The sequence below is a fragment of the Sitodiplosis mosellana genome, unplaced genomic scaffold (assembly GCF_009176505.1).
Source record: "Sitodiplosis mosellana isolate CC-2019 unplaced genomic scaffold, AAFC_SMos_1.0 Smas_scaffold_6102, whole genome shotgun sequence".
NCBI lineage: Eukaryota > Metazoa > Arthropoda > Insecta > Diptera > Cecidomyiidae > Sitodiplosis > Sitodiplosis mosellana.
This window is the reverse complement of record NW_022601343.1, coordinates 598,132-617,787: the sequence shown is the minus strand read 5'-3', so window position 1 is coordinate 617,787 and position 19,656 is coordinate 598,132. Positions and strand designations below refer to the sequence as shown.

At 37.3% G+C, this 19,656-nt stretch overlaps 1 protein-coding gene across 1 annotated transcript in view; it reads right to left on the bottom strand.

Moving 5' to 3' along the window:
• The window catches only part of LOC129573702 (UDP-N-acetylglucosamine--peptide N-acetylglucosaminyltransferase 110 kDa subunit), a 44,207-nt gene that overhangs the window by 7,827 nt on the left and 16,724 nt on the right, over positions 1-19,656 (bottom strand). The window lies entirely within an intron of this gene.

The window sequence follows — 19,656 nt, the reverse complement described above, 5'->3', positions numbered from 1 at the left end:
CACACACACACACACACACACACACACACACACACACACACACACACCGACCTTGCGTGTCGCAACATCGAATAAAAGGCCCTTTGTTCAGGATCCCGATTGCCGATATGAATTACGTGTTATGTAGAAGAAAATTGCGACGGGGAGAATGCGAACGATGACGATATTCACGACGATGTCATTTTGTCGACATCGAAAAACACAAAAAACATTCTCGTATAGTTAAATGTAAACGAATCCTATCCGATAAATTCAATCCTAATTATATTCAAAGGTATTTTATTTCCACTTGGATTCATTGCCAAGGACTTGGTAGGGTTGCGCAATCGCAAAAGCTACATCCAGAAACTCTAACGAATTATAACAAATAATGCGTTTCAATCATTTTGAAAAAGTTAGAAAAAAAATCTATATCATGTCATTGTGTAGCGACAAAGCATATGACAAGCGTGACCATACTTTATTGTGTTGGTTTCGAATGTTGTTTCGTCTTGTGTAAAATGCTTTATTTGATGTTAATGTTGATGTTAATGATGATGGGCTAGTGGAGTGAGAATAAAAATACGCGAATAGATTGCGGTTAGGAGCGATCAATCATGGTTCGATCAATCTTTTGTTGGAGTTGAGCTCTCTTTATTCTCACTTTCTTTTCCCTTTCACACAATCCACTCCACTTATTTATTCGTCTGTTTATTGTTCCGGTTGTTGTCAATTGCAATTGATCCACAAACACACATTAATTTTCATATTCAGGCTGGCGCTGAAATTATGAGCTTGTATTCTGAGCGATGGCTAACGATAACAATAAATAATACCAATGATACGCCAGAGAGAGAGAGAGAGAATGAGAGGCGTAATAACAAAATTAAAGCGGTACTGTGTTTTCCGTCGACATGAATCGAGTGTCGGCTCCTTTTAATCAACCGAAATCATATTTCATGTTGGAAATGAAAGGCTGAATTTTTTACTATTGGCTATCAGACCACTTATTCACACGAACAGAAAACAGACTGGAGATTATAGTTCTCTGTTGTTCTCGCTCTGTGGCTTTATTTGCATGCTGAGGCGTAACTGTGGTCAACATCATATTCCTATGGTTGGGCAGAACAGAAAAATTAACAACGTAGGTTCGAAGAAATAAACAACAAATAATATCGACTGGATGTGTTTTGCACTGTTCCGACAATGAGCCGTTCTTTGGAATGGAATTTATTATTGTTGTTCATATTAATATGTTTGATATGTGGCAATTCATTGGAATCAAGCCACAGCTATTTCATTACGGTGCTCATTCAGAAATTAATGTTTTAAATGCCTAAACCGAGCTGAACATCACAATGTCATTAACAGTTGTGCATATATAACACAGTACATAGTTGCTGAACGTTGACACTCAAACACATTTTTACCTCAATTTCACAAGTCATTTTCCTGGATATCGTTTCCGAATGGCAATGAAACAATTTTTTACATCATTTCCATTTCTATGCGATTGCCATCCATAGGCAAATTCGCAAAACATAGTCTCTACGACTTGTTTTCCATTCATGCTCCCTCGCATGCCATTTATGGGAGAAACGTTCGGTTCGAGGTATTTTTAACTGTGTGGCAAAGAATAATGCGTGGCAAAAATGCGAGCATATGCCGTCGTAACGCAATCGAATGAAATAATTTCCATCCGAATGAAGAATTTTTTATTAGATTTCGCTCATTTCGCATAGAAATTGATACGAAAATATTATTTTACATGGGAAACGTGTATGTGTGAGAGAGACGCGGCATGCATAAATGTAAATATTTTTATTTCCGATTTAGATTCAATTTAGATGCTGAGCCAAATGAAATGTTGCATTAGCGGTGTGACTGCGAAGAATAAGAGACCGAGATGGGGTGTGCACATATGTGCTAATTGACTACTGGCGTATGTTCTATATGCACATGATTCAACCGAAACATCAAACGTCCACCAACTCCAATATCTTGTGCAGAAGAAACCACGGCGGTGACGATGACGGCGACGATGACGACGACGACTGTGGGTTTTGCCGTTCGGTGAATAATACATGTATAAAACGCACTGTAGCAACAACAATAGAATTAATACGCAACGCTTTGCGGTTAAGTTCATCAATACAAACGAGGTGGAAAAGAAGAAAACACCACCATAAAAACGAAATTGAAGCCGAAATAAAGGGTAAAAGAGTGTTGCTGTGTACACTTTCGGTCGATCTGAACAAGTCACATCCATCCATTCTCAGTCATTGCCGTCGCCGTGGTGTGTGTGTGTGTGTGTGTGTGTGTAAATATGTTAGAAAAACTGATGAAAAAACGGAACCACAGAGCAAAAGCCATAAACAAACAAATGAACCATACCATCGCAGTGGACATAGTCGAAAGCAAATAAACACAGCAACAACAACACCGGCCACCGAACCAATATCGCAAAAACAATGACACATCGAACTAGTCACGACCTACAAAATGATAAATTAGATTCTATTGTAAATAAAAAGCGGTTGTAGCCGTGTGCGTTATCAAGAGTGTGGTGGACGGAAGATAGAAGCGCCCGCTCGTCCGTTCATTTGCTCAAAACACTTGTAGCAAATGCAGAAACGACCATCCCAATTTGATGAGTTCCGCGCGCGCCTCTTGCCACCAACAAATGATATTACACTTTACGACCGAATCGTTTGATGGGAAACACTTTGAATATATACCGAGAATACGCTTTTTTTCCCTATGCCGAAAAAAAAAACAGTCGGGCTTTTCAACGTGTTCGAAAAAGTATGAAAATAAATAGTGAACGCTTCAACTACATTCAATCGCATAACAATTTATCCGGTTATATTCGAACCATTATTCTCACTTGTTTTTCACCACCTTTTTTGTGACGTGGCTGATTGGAAGTTTTGAAAAATATATGAACCATCGTCAACAGAAACAACAACCGCAATATGAATAAAGAATAAAATTTTTATAAAAAAAAGCATTTCTCACATAATTTTGCCTGACCTTTTTTGACTATTCAATTAAGTATCACGGAGTAAACAGACGAAAAAACAATAGACATGATGTATTGCGGCCAAATTGCCACCCGTCGAACGGCTCGAAATTTGGATTCGAATCAATATTCGGCATCATTAGATATTTTTCCGTTCATGACATTGAAGGTGCAATTAATTTGCGCGCGCAATTGGCGTTCGACAAGGACACAATTTTATTGGTCGGAAGGACTTTGCAATTGATAAAATTCTTATTCTGGACAAATATACAGCGAAGCAGGTGGAATATATTAAAGGCGATTGACGAGAGCTCACGCAACACACTCCTTCTGTGTGTTCAATGATTGATTAGCGAGCTTTTTCGTTCCGTTTTTCCGTTGGGCGTTTGCATCATTAGAGCTAAAAATGGGCACATTTTATTACGATCCAAGCCCACCTCAATCGCGTCGTCCTTCCTCCTCAATAGTGTACGTTGTATACATTTGGCATTGTGTGACTATAAATTTGGTTAGGTCAGTGACTGGAATGGCTTGTAATTTACATGATAGATGCACGTGGTTTTCCAGCTAGGAAAAAATATTCCATTTAAAATTGTACACCTCAAGCAGATCAAGAGATGTTGAGCATTAAATCCACTGGATGTGAAATAAGAGTATAATATTCCTTGAAATTGAAAACCCACACACATTAGCACGATTTACGTAAGCGACGGCAGAAACGAATATGATTTTGGCAAAAGAATACGTATCTCCTTTCGGGGCTTACTTTTCAAATAACCGAGCGATTCACTTTTTCTTCTTATCACGTACTGTAATTTAATAAGGATTATCTTACTCGTTCTGCACCACAAACGAGTCTCGAGTATCGTTTACCCATCGTATAACACTACAAAATAATTGTTGAGAAAAAGTTTTTTCTTTCTTTTTCTTTTTTTCGCATCAGCATTCCAATTTTTTTTTCGGTGAGGCATTAAAATTATCATCAAGCGAATGAGAATTATTAATGTTCTTGTGCCAACATCGCATATAATTTCTGCAAAAGAACAAGTATCGATTTTTAGACACGAGTTTTTGCATCGCAGAAGTGCAAAGGGATGCCATTAAGGGATTCGAATTGAATTCTCAGCAAGCGATTTAAAGAATTTGTTCGCTCTCTCTCCCTCCACCTTTCTCTTGAATTAAATCCATCGTGAATTATGGCTCAAGTGGCCTGAACTAAAATTGATAACAAGCATTTGGCGTAGAAAAACGGCACACACACACACACACACACACATACATACATCCCATTCATTGCGTATGGCACAATTTCTGTGCTTCTTTATTTTTCTAATTTTTGTAGAAAGCTTTTTAAAATTGCACGTCGTTCGAGCAAGGACGTCGACGATGACGACCGAAATGTATACGATGCATGCGAAGAAGACATCCCAGGCATGACATATTTTTTGGCAAATGGCCTATGGGAGAAAAAACCATTGCTTTTTAGAAATTAAAATTTGGAAAATATAAGACAAATAAAAAAATATTATGATGAAAATGGCGAAAACACATTTCGTGTGTTTGTGTTTGTGTGCTGTGATGGTTGTGGCTGGTGTACGATGATGACAAGCTCGGGAAAAATAAATTTAGCACCAGATGTCAAAATGTAAATTGTGAATTATGCGAGCGAGTGTGTGTGTGTGTGTGTGTGTGTGTGTGTGCACGCTTGCTTTTGTCAGAGAATATAGTAGATCTTGGCAAAACAGTACGGAGGTGGATTACAATGAAAGCACGTACGGACAACAATGATGAATACACTTTCCAGTGCCAGACCGGCAGTGTTGATTAAACAAATGCGAAATACGTTTTTAAACATAAGTGAATGAAAATTAAATGGTTCTGCAATTTGCCAACCATGAAGCGAAAAATAAAACACAAAACACTGGGATTTTGGTTTTTCGCCTCTTTCGAGTACCTCAGCCACAACAAAACAATGAAAAAAGTAGAACAATTTTCGGTTTTTCCTACCTCTAACAATCATGCCGCTGTTGAGTAGTGCGAAAATCCGATTGTGTGTGTATTAGTGTATGTGTGTGTTTTCTAGAAAAATCGTTCTTATAACACGTCGTTGGATTGATGATGGCACAAATGCTTTGGCTCTTGTACGCTTTAGTATGCCATAGCATTTTCATGCACCCTTCCTATCTCGTTTCGGTCCGAACACACACACACACACCGAACACGAACACACAAACTGATGCTTATTCATTTCTCGGTGCTGTTAATTTATTTGCGTGGCATAAACGAGCAAGAAATAGGATCATTTCGCTTGTCAAACCCAGTCCCTAATTCAATGGCATTTGTCATCTGTTGACAACTCTCTTTTTTACTTTGAAATTTATTTAATGGCATGAATCTAACGAAACAAACAAATTATAATGCCGCCCCGTCGTTGCTGCCACTGCTGATGCCGATGATGATGATGGCGGTAGTGGTGGTGATGGTGCTGTGTCATTGCCTCACATTTCATGCTCTAGGTCCCCTGTATAATGCGTTTTACCCAAACCATTACTGCCAAATTTCTCTCATTTTCTAAATATTTCTATTCATTGGAATATTTTAAGCACAAATCACAGTTTCAATAGGAGAGACGGCTTTGTGGCATGGAAATTATTCAATTTTTGTATTTTTGCGAATCTCGTGAAATGATTTATGCAGTGGTAAAAGTTTTCGTTTCAAAATCAAGTCGGTCAACAACAACAACAACAACTTCTACTACGACGACTATGATCTCATGAACATGAAATTCACTGGAATTGGACAGTTTGGAAATGTTGGCAGTGGCGACGGAGTATATATGTTCAACAAACAGGATCATATGAATCGAGGTGGGACATATTAGTCTCAAACATTGAGTTATTTATCTCGATCAGAAAATCTTATGAAATAACTCACAAAAGGATGTACATACATACAGTGTTCCAGTTCACAATAAATATGTGTTTACTCACACACACACACACACAAGAGAAATATTGCTAACAATCGAACCGAGAGAATAAAAAAACGTTCTTTCCAAAGTGAACAGAAAAGCGTTTTCAACGAAAAAAAAACAGCAAAAAGAAACATACACGCGCTCTCTACCGTCAGCCGAACTCAGCAAACACACCATGTACGACATTTTCGAGATGATGACACCAAAATGAATCAAAAGTTTTGTGTTTAAATTTTGTTTGTGTTCGCATTTCATGCGTGTCTCTCCTTGCTGAATATTTTTGACTGTATATTTTTCTTGGGCTATGCACATCATCATCTTTTTACATACACGATTTGAATGCGATTCTTTTCCCCTTTACTCTCTTTTTTTCGATTTCATCGCAAGTATTTTGGATGGCTCAATAGCTTGTTGCTGACGTGAAAAAAAATTAGATTCTGTTTGTTAGTCGGATATTATGTTGTTTGGCTAGCTTCCGCTGCTCCCCCGATCACAATCGAAATTGTTTGTGTCGAATGTGTGTGTGTGTGTTTGTGTTTTGGGTTTTTTCGTTTTTTTGTCGTCTTTTTCTCATTTTAGATTTAGCCAAGCTGAAATGCTTCGAAAAAGCTTTGAAAAAAAATTCAAGATTCAGAACAACCAAACATTTCCAATGTTTTTTTGATTGAACGAAGCCGAACAACAGAGGAAGACGCATCGTCACGTTGTATTCACGGCATATATCGGATCCAAGTTCTTGTAAGTATTCACGTGTTCAAAAAGATGTTGTTTTTTGGCTTTTTTGTGCGAGGTACTCACTCCTCTCTCTCTCTCTCTCTCTCTCTCTCTCTCTCTCTCTCTCTGTATATATATATTCCTTCCTCTCAAAGTTGTTTGTATAAGTTTTTAGCGTTCCTTTTTTTGTTCGTAACTGATCTTTGAGTCATGAATGTACTTGCATTATTGTCGGTTGGTTGTTGGAGCGGAATTGGTTCACCGAAAAGATGATCCGCAACAGAACAAGTTGATGTAATATGATCACATGCATTACATTTAATCAAATTTGTACTCAAGAGCTGTGCGCATTGTCTAAACATTGTCACATGATATTTAATTCATGTTAGAGTATATTTGGTTTGATCAGTAAACTCGTGCATGTATGCTAATTTTAAATGCGTAAATGGAGGTTTTCCGGGGGTTTTGCATAACAAAAATTTATTATGACCCTTTTAAATTAATTAATATAACTAAATGTCGATTGGTCGGTGTTTGTAGAAGGAAAAAGAGGCACGCGTTGTTTGGCATTAAGATATTCTCACTCTTGTTAGGCAGTACGAACTTTGGCCATTCTCTCTCTCTCTCTCTCTCTCTCTCACTCACTCCAAAGAAGAAGAGAGCAAAAGCTGCTCGTTAGCCGTTTCCAAGTTCCGATTGAGTCATTTTCGTTACAAGCCATTCCGTTTAACAAATAACCATGATTATTATACGATGCTTATAAATATTTATGACCAGCATCATATTGCAAATGTTCCGGATAAATCTGCGACTTTCAATTGTTCTCTCACTCGCATTCCCGTACCGTACCAAATATTTCATTTGTTCAGCTAGTTGGCAAACGGATGCCAGCAATTCCAGTTGACGGAATGTACTCAAAATGTGCAAGCATTGTGTGGCAGAACTACTGAGTCGAGTCGACGTCAACTCTCATCTAGTTATTATTGTATTTAAATGCAGATTCGGCCGAAAATGTACAGTGTGTATTTGCTTATGAGAAAGTGTGTGTGTGTGTGTGTGTGTATGAAGCAATTGGTGCAACCAAGAGCTCGCGCTTTCATATGCCATTGCGTCGACGAAATTTGATTTTCCAATTTCCCAAGCAACAGCCTTTCAACTCATTGCACTTGAACATAAATTTAAATGCAAAAATGGTTTACTGAATATGGCAGACATTGCCTGTACGCTTGAACACCACGACTGACAAACGAATGTGTCGACACTTTTGCAAATCGAACAAGACACAGACAAGGACATTATGTTTGACTATATTATGATGATATGCTGATTCGATTTTGACTGAGGCCCTAAGAATTAGGGCGACAACGATAAAGACAACCAGAAATTTGACATTGTATTTCGTCCCTTTACTTTGCTGTTGACTTTGTTTGCTTGTTCGCTTACAATCAAATTACGCAATGGGTTATTAAATTTAAACTTCAACTTTATGGACACCACTGTACGACAAAGTACAGTATTATTTATTAGTAGTACGACAAAATACAAGAATAGAAATTGATCTTTCGCAGGAGCAGCAACCAAGGCTCTTCAGCTTGTAATCAACGCACGAAGCCCCATTTATTATTGAATTGTAATTATTATCTTCTGATGGAAAAGACAACCGAACAACATAAAAACGGAATCTAACCATAACAAATAGTATCCATATAACGATCGATTCCAAAGACAAACTTTTCAAAGGCGAAATTCAACATTTATCGACTGCCCAATTCTTTATCGACAGTCTATAATTATCCGGGAACTTTCCTCTTTTAACAAACAAGATGCTTTAAAAAAACATGTCATGTTCGTGCACGTGTTCAGTTCTGTTAACGATAGTTTATTTTCGAAACCAAGAACACACGGCAAAGCAGCTTATTGCACAGAGGCGAAACTTTTAAAAGCTGTTCGTTAAAGCGGCAATTTTCAGTAGAATGAAAAATTGTTTTGATTCAAAACGAGATTTCGAAACGATTTTCCAACAACATAGGACGAGAGAAAAATAGTCGATATGACATAAAACGATTTGCAATATGAGTTGTGTCATTTCTGTAATGGATCGACGCATGCACGACGAAATATTGTTATTTTCATAAAATGAGCGGTTTTCATGACTCGCTCTCGATTGGAAGGATGTCAAAGAATATGAATGACAATGCTATGAATTATCGACGACATGTGTTGCGCACTTCAATAAGTTGAGCATGCAATTTCCGAGACGAGTAGCACAACGACAATAACAGCAGCAGCAGCCACCGCAATCGTACAAAATTCAGCACTGGCAAAGTAGAAGGAATCAATCGGCTATTTTGAAATAGATTCATCGTTATCGAAATAGCATCAAATGAAATGGAGCGTGATTTAGACAACTAATTTACTTGAGACCATCATTCGATGTTGTCCGCTTGTTTATGTGTGTGTGTGTGTGTGTGTGTATTTGTTGAGCGCGTGAATGAGAATGAACAAAATCGGGTTGTATGAATGCGTATACTTGAAATGTCAGCACGCCAACGCATGTATTTAGATATTCGTTGAAAAATGAGAGAAAAGACGCATTCACACACACTCGCGCGCGATATAAAAATCTCTCGTTCCGTAAAATTTTACCGATGTCGAGAAGAGCGAGAATGAGAATGAATCCAATTGAATGTCAGAGGGATGAAAAGAATTTTGTGTGTAAAGAAGCATGAGAGAGATAGTGAAATACAATTCTTAGTCAAATGAGCGCGTTTCATTGAAAAATTCATATCGAATAATGTACACAACACAATACATTGACATGACGCTGTCATATATCTTTCTATTTCGTATATACAATTTTCGACCGACTCGTCGTCGCAACCTTATCATAATATACGAGCCGTGAGTCGCTAAATATAGCATCAACAGAATCATAGATCGGATAACAGCAACACACACATACACACATACACACGCGCGCGCATACAAATGAAAAATCAAACATGAAAAACCATCAACAAAAACGAAAATGGTTTGTGTATTTTGTGTATCTTATGTGAAAATAGAAATGTCAAATACAAAAGAAAAAAAAACCAAAGAATATATATGTGACACCGTCACACGCGTGATATCGGCCGCCGTCGAATGCCTGACTTTCGAACTTAATTCATAATTGAAGAGCAAACATTTAAAAATAGTTGGAAATCAGGGAAAAAAAGCAGTGGCTAGGAGAAAGAGTTTTCGTCTGTATGTGTCACAAAGGGAGAGAGAAAGAAAAATAACAAATCAAAAGCGATACACAATACACACAGTCGATGTCTAGGTCGAGAAAACGGCAACAACAACAGCAGCAGCAAGAAAACGAAAATGAAATCGACACTCAGCCGATGAAAATTCGTTGGCGGGTAATTCGTATATACGAGCTATTCTCACGTAAGGAAATCAATGTTATCATTGAAGCTAAACAATCATTTCACTTCGATTATTTATGTGACGAAGCAAAGCGTGCACGACACACTGCCACCGCGCCGTGTATTTTCCTTTTTTAAATGCAAATCGTTAAAACGTTCCGTAAGCTACGAATCGAAATCTTAATTCCGTATGTTCGCGTGCTTCAATGTTCCATTTTCTTTTTCGGTATACGTTTTCCCTCCTCGTATTAGCTGTTTCTTTTTTACCAGAGTCCTATCCGTATTTTACGGATTATTTCGGCAAGCAAAAAAATACACTGGAACCATATATATTTTAAAGGCGCAGATAATACTACACGGGCTCTGGTTATGTGTGTGTGTCGTCCGTTAGCTGCTTGAATATTATTCCACGAATTTTTCACTCTACATTTGGTATCCAAGGCATTCCCAAACGCAATGAAAAGAAATAAATCTGATTTCCACTCGACGAAAGAAAAAAACCTCTCATATGCGAATGAATGTATTTATATAAATGCTCAAAATGATGAAAATTCATTCATCAGACTCGGTGCTTTATTGAGAACGTTTTTCTTCTCTCGGAACATTTGCGCCAGAGTGAAAAGTGTGCGTTTCGACTTGTTTCGCTTCTCTTGTCGTATTGCTTTACGGTGAATTTGCGATTTCTTCTACGATATTATTACGGGTGCCTTATAAATTGGAAACGGCAGACGCTTTCTCATTCGCTCGCTCGAAGTTTTCGATCTCGTAGGAATTGAAAGAAAAATCAGAGTTGATATTATTTTTGACAAGAGAAAAAAAGAATTCAATTACAATTTGATATCGCACACAATGTTGTCCATTACTCGGAATTCATTTATCGCATTCGTTTTCATCAGCGAATCGTTCGGTCATGCAATATGGAATCCATTTACCGCTTCGAATGAACGGAAATGTGTCCAATAGAAACAGAGGACATTTTCTTGCGGAAAATTCCATTATTGTCACATTTTCATTTCATTTGATTTAATTTGTGTTTGATGCGTTTGTTGACGACGATAGAGGTGGTGTTGTCTGTCGTTTTCTTATCTCCTCATTCCCAATACAGAGAGCTGCATGCTCTTAATTTTTATGTTTTTGCCAGTGTGTGGGTACGTGCTCAAAAGTCAAATACATGATATCACGTTGACTTTTCCTTCGGCTTAGTTTACCACGAAAAGGCGATTGTCAATTTCGGCGACAATTTTACTCGGAGGTATGGCTCGTGTCTCGTCTTTAACAAGATACATGCCAGCTTCTATCACATATTCAACATGCCATAATAAAAAATGACATTTATCTTATCAGCATCATCAAACAACATTTAGTCAACTCTCGATATTGTCCGCCACACTATGCGAAGATGTGTACATAATATGTGGAATTGGTGTGTGTGCGACCCAAGAACCAAAGCGACAAATAACGTACGAAACACCACATTATTTATACCGATTGGCATGGTGGAATTTTTTTTTGTTATCTGACTTGTGGATTACGATGCTATGAAATTAAAAACTCACTAAATTAGTCGTAAACGTTTCAATGTAATTAATGGAATGAATATGGTGTCAAGTATCATTACGGCACTCACAGAATGTTTGCGCGTCGCGAACATTTTCGTGGAACACACAAACATAATGATTGCATTATGGGGCAAAAGTGGTTGGCTCCCTAAAGCGAGAGACCCGCAGAGCGAGGGAGACAACGAACAAGCAAAAAATACGAGAGAAGTAAATCCAAATCGTTGGAATTGCTTATAGACTCAGCTAATTATTTCATTCGACTAAACTGTATTCAACAAATATCGTTTCTTCTTCCAGTCACTCTCTCTCTCTATCTCTCTTTCTCTCTCTCTCTCTCTCTCGTCCATTTCTTCTATTTTATTCAGGAGCAGCAATTAATATTGCGACGATGACGAAATCTCGAATTGAGCTGTTAACAGACAAACAAGCATTTTTTTGTCCTTCAAAATTAAAAGAACATGATGGTAAAGTAAACAGTACTTTTTAAGTACACATAAATGAGACCATTTTTTTCTGCTCTTCTTCTTTCCATCTATGCTGCGAGGATTTGTTTATTTGTTTTTCCATAAACCGTTTTCGGTTCTATTTTTTTTCATTCAGTGCGCAGTTTCAATTCAGAAGCCAAGCGACATGCTTGAAAACGAAATCCTCAAGTGAGTTTTGTCAAGTGCGTATAAATATACGTTAATGATTCGGTTGCAAAATGATGGTTAAGATATTCATTTAGAGACAATCGTACCTTTTTATCTGATTTTTGATCCAGAAGAAACAACCTTGACGACGTTGTTTCTGCAGAAACTCCGCGGTATACGGATAAAATGGGCAAATTCTAACGATTGTATAAACGACGATACACTGATAATCCATGTTTTTTTCTTCTTTTGAAATTTTTTAACGACGATTTTTAAATATTTTCTTTAAATATATAGAATTTATCTACGAACAGGATCTTGGTTGTGTTGTTGTTTTTTTCATTTGACGATTACAAAAAATACTTATCAGTGAATTTTTTTTTTGTTTTTTTTTTTGGTTTTAAATAAGTCTTTTGGCTCACATTTAAGAAACATTTAACGATAAAATGGTTCACTCTATCTGACTAAACACAGATTGATCGGATTATTGGCGTTTGGATTTAAATATATATATATATATATATATATAGATTTCTTCTGTTGTTCTTTTCTATTTGGTTTACACATTTAATTAACATTTAAATTTGTTGTAACATTTATTTACACGTATATAAATTACGTCTTGTTTGCCGTTTTATTTCCTCCTTTGTTGACTTTTTTAAAATGTTTCTTACAAAAATTAGCGCGAATTCCGTCTTAAATGAAATACATTCACACTCTAGATTGACATTAATTTTGTGGTAAATTTTGTTATTGGTTTTATGTATACATAAATGATTTCTTATTATGACGATTAAATTGGTTTTATTTTGTTTTTATTTCGCTACTTGTTTTATTATTTTTTGTTTTTGTTTTATTCCACAACCGAATTTAATGCACTGCAATTAGACGCGATGTTTTACGCATGTGTATGGGTTTATGTAATTTGATGTCGGTCGCGTATTCTTAACCGCCAATCGTGTTCATACCGTAATGGTGGTGGTGATGTTCAGCGGTTGTAAATGTTGTTAAGCCATTTCGATGGATCATTGTTGTGAAAATCGGACGGTGATTGTAACATCAAAAAATGACAACGACGACGACAACGACGTTTAAAAACATTTATTTATTTATATTTATATTCTATCCAATATTTTATGAAGAATATACAAAAAACGTTTCGAAATATCTCTCTCCTTTTTTATTTTGTTACTTTTGGTTGTTGTGTGTTTTTCTTTTAAAATGTCATTTATAAGTGTCAGTCAATTTAAGAGACAAAAAAATGAATGTGCTTTGGTTTTTACCAAAAACACGTATGTTCCATTAAAGATTTATGTAAATGGTATTGCATTTTGTCAGTTGCATTTGTTCTGTTTTTGTTTTTCATTGTCTCAACGGAAAAAGACATGTTATTTCTAAATTAGTTATTTCTAGATGTTGGCGTATTATTGTCTGGTTAGAATTGTTTGAAATATTCGGTTGATTTGCTTTGGAAATGACTAGCTTTGCGCGGTTAGGTTTCAATTTTCGGTTTTGTTTAGTTTATACTTTAGTTTCTGTAATCAACTTTATTCCCTTCGAAAAATCACTCATCACAAAATCATTGCAACACTGCAAACTCAACACTATCGCTTTTCATCTGTGTATCTATCTTGTGTAAACTTTTATTGTTTGATTTCTGTTTTCGTTTTTTTTTCTCGATTAATTTTCAACCAAAGAGAATCGTTACAAAAAAAACAACAACTTTAACTGCTAGTTCTGTTTTCCTTGCGCTCTTCTCGCGTTGAGTGCATGTATTTCGTTTCTATTCGGTTTCTCTCACGGAATGTGTGTGTGTGTGTTTTTTACTGTCCTAACACAGAATGTGTTGTGTGTAAATTTCCACGCAATGAGCAGTAGCGAATGAGTGGCTCGCGCGAGAATACTGAACGAAAAAACGACGACGGTACTTAGATTGTTTGGCCAACACCACTCTCAGTCTCGCTGTATTTCGAATACGGTGTGTCGAATCGTAACGTACGACGATTTTTTTGTTGACATCAGCACGTCTATCGAGCACATCACTGTTTGTTGTGTAGTCGGGGGAAGCGTAACAGAAATATTGAAATGTATATATACGAGAAGAAGAAGAAAAAGATAAAAGGAAAACAAGTGATTTAGAAATTGAGGCAGAAACCAAAAAATGAGCCACATTTTTACAATGTCAGGAAGTCGAAATAGCAACGTCATTTGAATATCGTTCCCGTGTGCGCCATAGATGCGGGCCGCGTGCACACACACATACACACGACTCATAGGATTCTCCCAACTCGAATGGATTTTTTTGTTTGCTCGTTGTTGTTGTTGTTGATCGAAACATAAAACGATATTAAATTCAGAGCGTGGCTTAATTTTTGCTCTCAATTCAAGCGCACACCCAAAACACACCAAATGATGAATGATCAAATGTTTCAATTTCATGAGCACCAATAAATTTCAGACACACTGACTCTCTGTACTGTCCAAATGATTACGACGAAATAATTTTTTCCATGTGCAAATGGACGCCCATGAAACACGGCCAATTGCGTCATAAAAACAAAACAACAACCGATGAACGTAGAAAAGTGGTAAGCGTTATTTTTAGTTTGCATCAAAAATTGAAACAAAAGCAAAAATTGAACATAAAACAACGGTTTTTCGCGCGCGCGCACACACACCAGCGCTCACGACGTGTGCGCCTTCCCATTTTTCTCGCTTTCGTATTTATCTCCATTGGGTTTTGTGTATGTTGCAACAACTCACAGATTGTTCATGGTGAAAAGTGGAAAAATATGTGATTGAATTGGAAGGCGCAATGAAAATTAATTACCGCTTATCGTAAACGATGAAAATTTAGAGGATCGTAAAAGAAAATTTAATACATCCACGCACACACCATACACCCAATAGCAACATTGGCCAAATGGCAATGCCGAAAAATATCATGAAAAAGCATAAAATGAAAAGGAAATCAAATGAATTTTCAATAAGTGACTTGTCGCGCGCGCGTTCGGAAAATGCCTTGCACAATGCAAACAAACACTTAGGCTGCCTCACAACGCACACTAACCCACCAGCAGCACGCCGCGTCGGCAGCAATGTTTGATCTTGAACAATGTTCACTCGACGTCATTTTATAACGGGAGTGTAAACAAAGTATGTAATTTTAAAAATAGCAAGCAACTTGAGAGAGCAGCAATTGACATAAACGAAAAAGAAAAAAAAATAATTGCGTTTCTGTTCTCTCTCTGTATTTGCCAGAGCACTTGAATAACTCAAGAGTGTGTGACTCCTTTCATGTCAATAATCGCAGCTGAGAATTGCTCTTCACCGCTAAATGTGAGAAAGTACAACGGCAGAGAAAAGCACGCGAAACAGTGAAAAATGTGTGACAGAAAAAATTGAAATAACATTTGGCTGTAAACGTATTTATTGCTTTTGCTTGCTTGAAAAAGCTCCAATTGCGATTTTGTAAATGAGAAGACAGCAAGAAAAAGTGCTCACCACAAAAATAATTTGTGCGCATTTGATTACAAAATTCATACCAATTGAAATGAAAACGCTCATTAAAATGGTAGCGGTCTGTATGCAGCTAATTTGGTTGCAAGTAAGTGCCCAATTATCATTTTATATTTGATGCAAATGCTGAAGCCGACTGTACGTGTACATTTTTCTTTCCAACAATTTCACTTGTCTCGAACAGTGGAACATAGCTACGGTACGAGGTCCGACCCTTTCCCCACAATTCTCGAATATGCTTTGCCATTATCGATAGTTTCATTATAATCAGTTTTTTTCCGTTGCTAAGGTCAAAACAGCTGTAATTAGCTCGATGTGTTGATGGGCTGAGTGCCGTTGGGAAATTTTCTTGCTGTGCCAAAATCGAGCAAGGTTTTGATTGGGGCGGTATTTGCCTAATTCTTCATGTCCAAAATGGAGCACAATTACAATTCGATGCATTGTATATCTCAAGTCATGCGGAAAGCATGCTTTTAGAGGCTTTTGTTGAATATATGAATTTGGCAAAAAAAAATGCCGCAAAAGATCTGTCGATTCTTGCTGTCGGTCTGTCTGCGCGACGCGCATACGCTCTGGGCGGTGAATTTCATATTAAATATTTGTACAATATGAAAACAATTTGTTTCATCTCGTTTTAAAACAAACTTTAAGGCATTTGGAAATAGCATTTTTTCCCCTCTTTTCCAATATGGAAGAAAGCATAAACGAGAGAGCGAGAGAGAGAGAGAGAGAGAGAGAGAGAGAGAGAGAGGGAGAGAGAAACAACAAAGTAGATTCCATCATGTGGTTACAACTCTTGGTAAAGAAAAGGGCGGACAAAGCAGAAGAAAAAACTTTTACCTATCGAATCTCAGTTCGACTCTTGGCTCGAATTTCTGATAGACTTTTTTTTATTAATGTTATACTATGAGCGGGGGCAAAATTGAAAACTTCAATCATAATGTTCATTTGTACAAGAGCCCATGGGATGCGAGAGTTTGCGTTTTTGTGTGTGTGTGTGCGAAGGAGTGTGTTTTTTGCGATTCGCAGTTCTTGGCGAGGGTTCTTTTGATATTCTGCACGAGTTTTGGTAGTGAATGAGCCATTCGCACAGATAATCTGATATATACACGCGCGCGTAGCGAGAGAGCGAAAGTAAGCATATAAATCATATTGGCCGCAAGAGTATAAGAGCAAATATAGAGAGAGCAAACGAATGGACCGAAACGAATGGTAAAAATGGATAAGAGCCAAAATAGATTTGGCAATATATTCTACTCCACTGTTAATCGATCATAAATTCATCGCATGTGTGTACTGCTCTGATACGACACGCACACGCACAATTTCTCACAACTACATGCCACCAGACTCACAGATCAAGATACGAATTTCATGTCTTGTAGCGTTTGAATCGAAAGAAAGCTTGAAGCCTGCAGGCAAATCATGTGTGGTGCCGTGTGACGACGACGATGGCGTCGAATAGTATGGACAAAGGGTTTTTGGTCCAAAATATGGATAAGACAAATGCTGAATGCCAGACACCACACTCAAAAATTATTAGAGAAAACGTACATGCACGCGCCGTATGACAAGGCGGTCGGGCGCGTAAGCAATTTCATTTTCGCTGCTTTGGATTTTTTCCACTTCGAATGGGCCAATGTATTGCCATTTTCATTGATGCCATTATCGTAAACGCACATTCTTACGCACACACACACACAGAGAGAGAGAGAACCGAATATAATACTATAGAAAATAACATTTACCACAATAGTGACAGTTTTATTTTGGCGTTCTTTTTTCTTCTTCCCTTCGTTCTGGCAATTCTTTCGGGCACAGAAACCGTTTTTCAATGTAACCAGTAAGCAAACAGAGAGGGTCAATAGATATACATGCATACAAGCCCTATTGCGAACACACGTACTTCACCATAGATACTACTCTATTTATAATGACCTGATTCTGTTGACTCAAATCCGGTTCCAAGTATTTTTTGGGACGCTTTTTCGAAATTCATCCCATATTATGTATTGTATTTATATGTTGACGATGCTTACATTTCAAGCACAAGCGGAAATCAATTTATGGACCGGATTTTTTTTGTTGTAAACAAATTCCAAGAGAAGCGAAAAAATGTAAACGATAAAAATATGAATGCAAGGAATGTGGCCGAAACGATTCGTTCGGCATTTATGAGTTTTGGTCGTGTGTTTGTTTGTGTGTTTGCCGATGTGCCAAAGGTATCCCGTGTGCAAATATTGTAACTGTACAGTCAGTTAACTGATTTCGGACAAAAATAACTTACTTTGATTTACATTTCAGTCTATCATAGTTAACTGAAATTATTCGAAGTTACAAGTCAATCTTAGTTGCTTAATTTGGGACAAAGTGATTTTCTTAGTTCAAAAACATAAATTCAATCAACTAAAGTCAATTGAAATTACAGTCAGTCAGTCATTTTTTTTCCACACGGGATTGCTTTAAAATGGTTTTAAATGAGAAGATAATAATTTGGCATTAAAAGCATGTTGAGTATGTGTGTGTGTGATCTGATTGGGAGGCGATAAATTATTAGATAAAAGTGACGGAGTTACTTTAAATAAAAGAAATACATAAAAGCTCTTTTTTTCTGCCATTGTTAGTTCAGTGTATTTCAAGTGAATGGCACAGAAAGGGCGAGCACAAACAAAGCGAGAGAGATAAAAGGCAAACTGAGCGAGCGTGTAAAAGAGAATGTGGAATTGTTTAAGTTTTCATTCGAATGGGATACTGTACGGGGTTCAGTAGAGTTTTTTTCTCTCTCTCTCTGGGTTCCCAATCAAAATGGACAAATCGCTTCGATTACAATAGCAATAGGTTCAAACAATTTTCAGTAAATATTTGTGCCGTTTTCTTTCCGTCTCTCGTTTGCTCGCTTGCCACATTCATTCAGGGAATGGATATTGTGATGTGTATTTTTGAATTGTCCTTCTCAATTTCTCTCTCTAGTGTGCTTCTGGATGTTCGATGTGGAAGTTGGAATTGTGCTGAGAATGCAGCTAGCCGAACAGTGTAAAGTGTAATGAAGAAACGGTAGAGTTAATGTATATGCTTTTGGTGTGCGTTTCCATCAGACTGACACGAAAATAGTACCTCGACTCGACAATTTGTTTTTCGCTCCCATTTTCTTGTTGTTTTTAGATACGAATCTTGTGATAAGAGAATTTTTTATACAATATTTCTGTTTATCTTCTCTTTCTCTCTCTCTCTCTCTCTCTCTCTCTCTCTCTCCCTGTTTCTACATGTGACATTGTATTCGTACGTGTTGTTGTGTCTTAGCCAATTGTGTATCCGCACAATTGTGTGGCTTCAAGTATCTGAACGAAAAACCAACTAGCTGAATATATCGATGGTGTTATAGTTAACCTGAACCCAACAATTTTCTTGATATCTAATGAAACCGTTTACATAAAAAAGAGAATATCACATGAATTCCATGACAGGAAACATAAATGTAAAGGAGATGAACGCCAGTTGACTTAGAAATTCATAATATCCTGAACAGCAGTAGTATCAGCAGCGGCAAACAAGCAGCTGCATTTTATTTATGCCATTGTGAACTTTTCCCTTTCCCCATCTGCTTTTTGCTGCTGTCGCTGTTGTTGTTGTCGTCGGTCCCTGCTGCCTTCTGTTGGTGGTGCTTTTTTCTCGTTTTTTTCTTCTTTTTTTCATATTTATCGCATCTATTTTCATCCCCTACAAAGCTTTTTGAATAGAGAGAATTCTTCCACTTTCTTCGGGTTATGGCTATGTTTTCAACAGCATCGCCCCTTACACGGATTTACCTATAACCATTATCTCGGAGGGAGGGGGGGGGGGGGGCTGC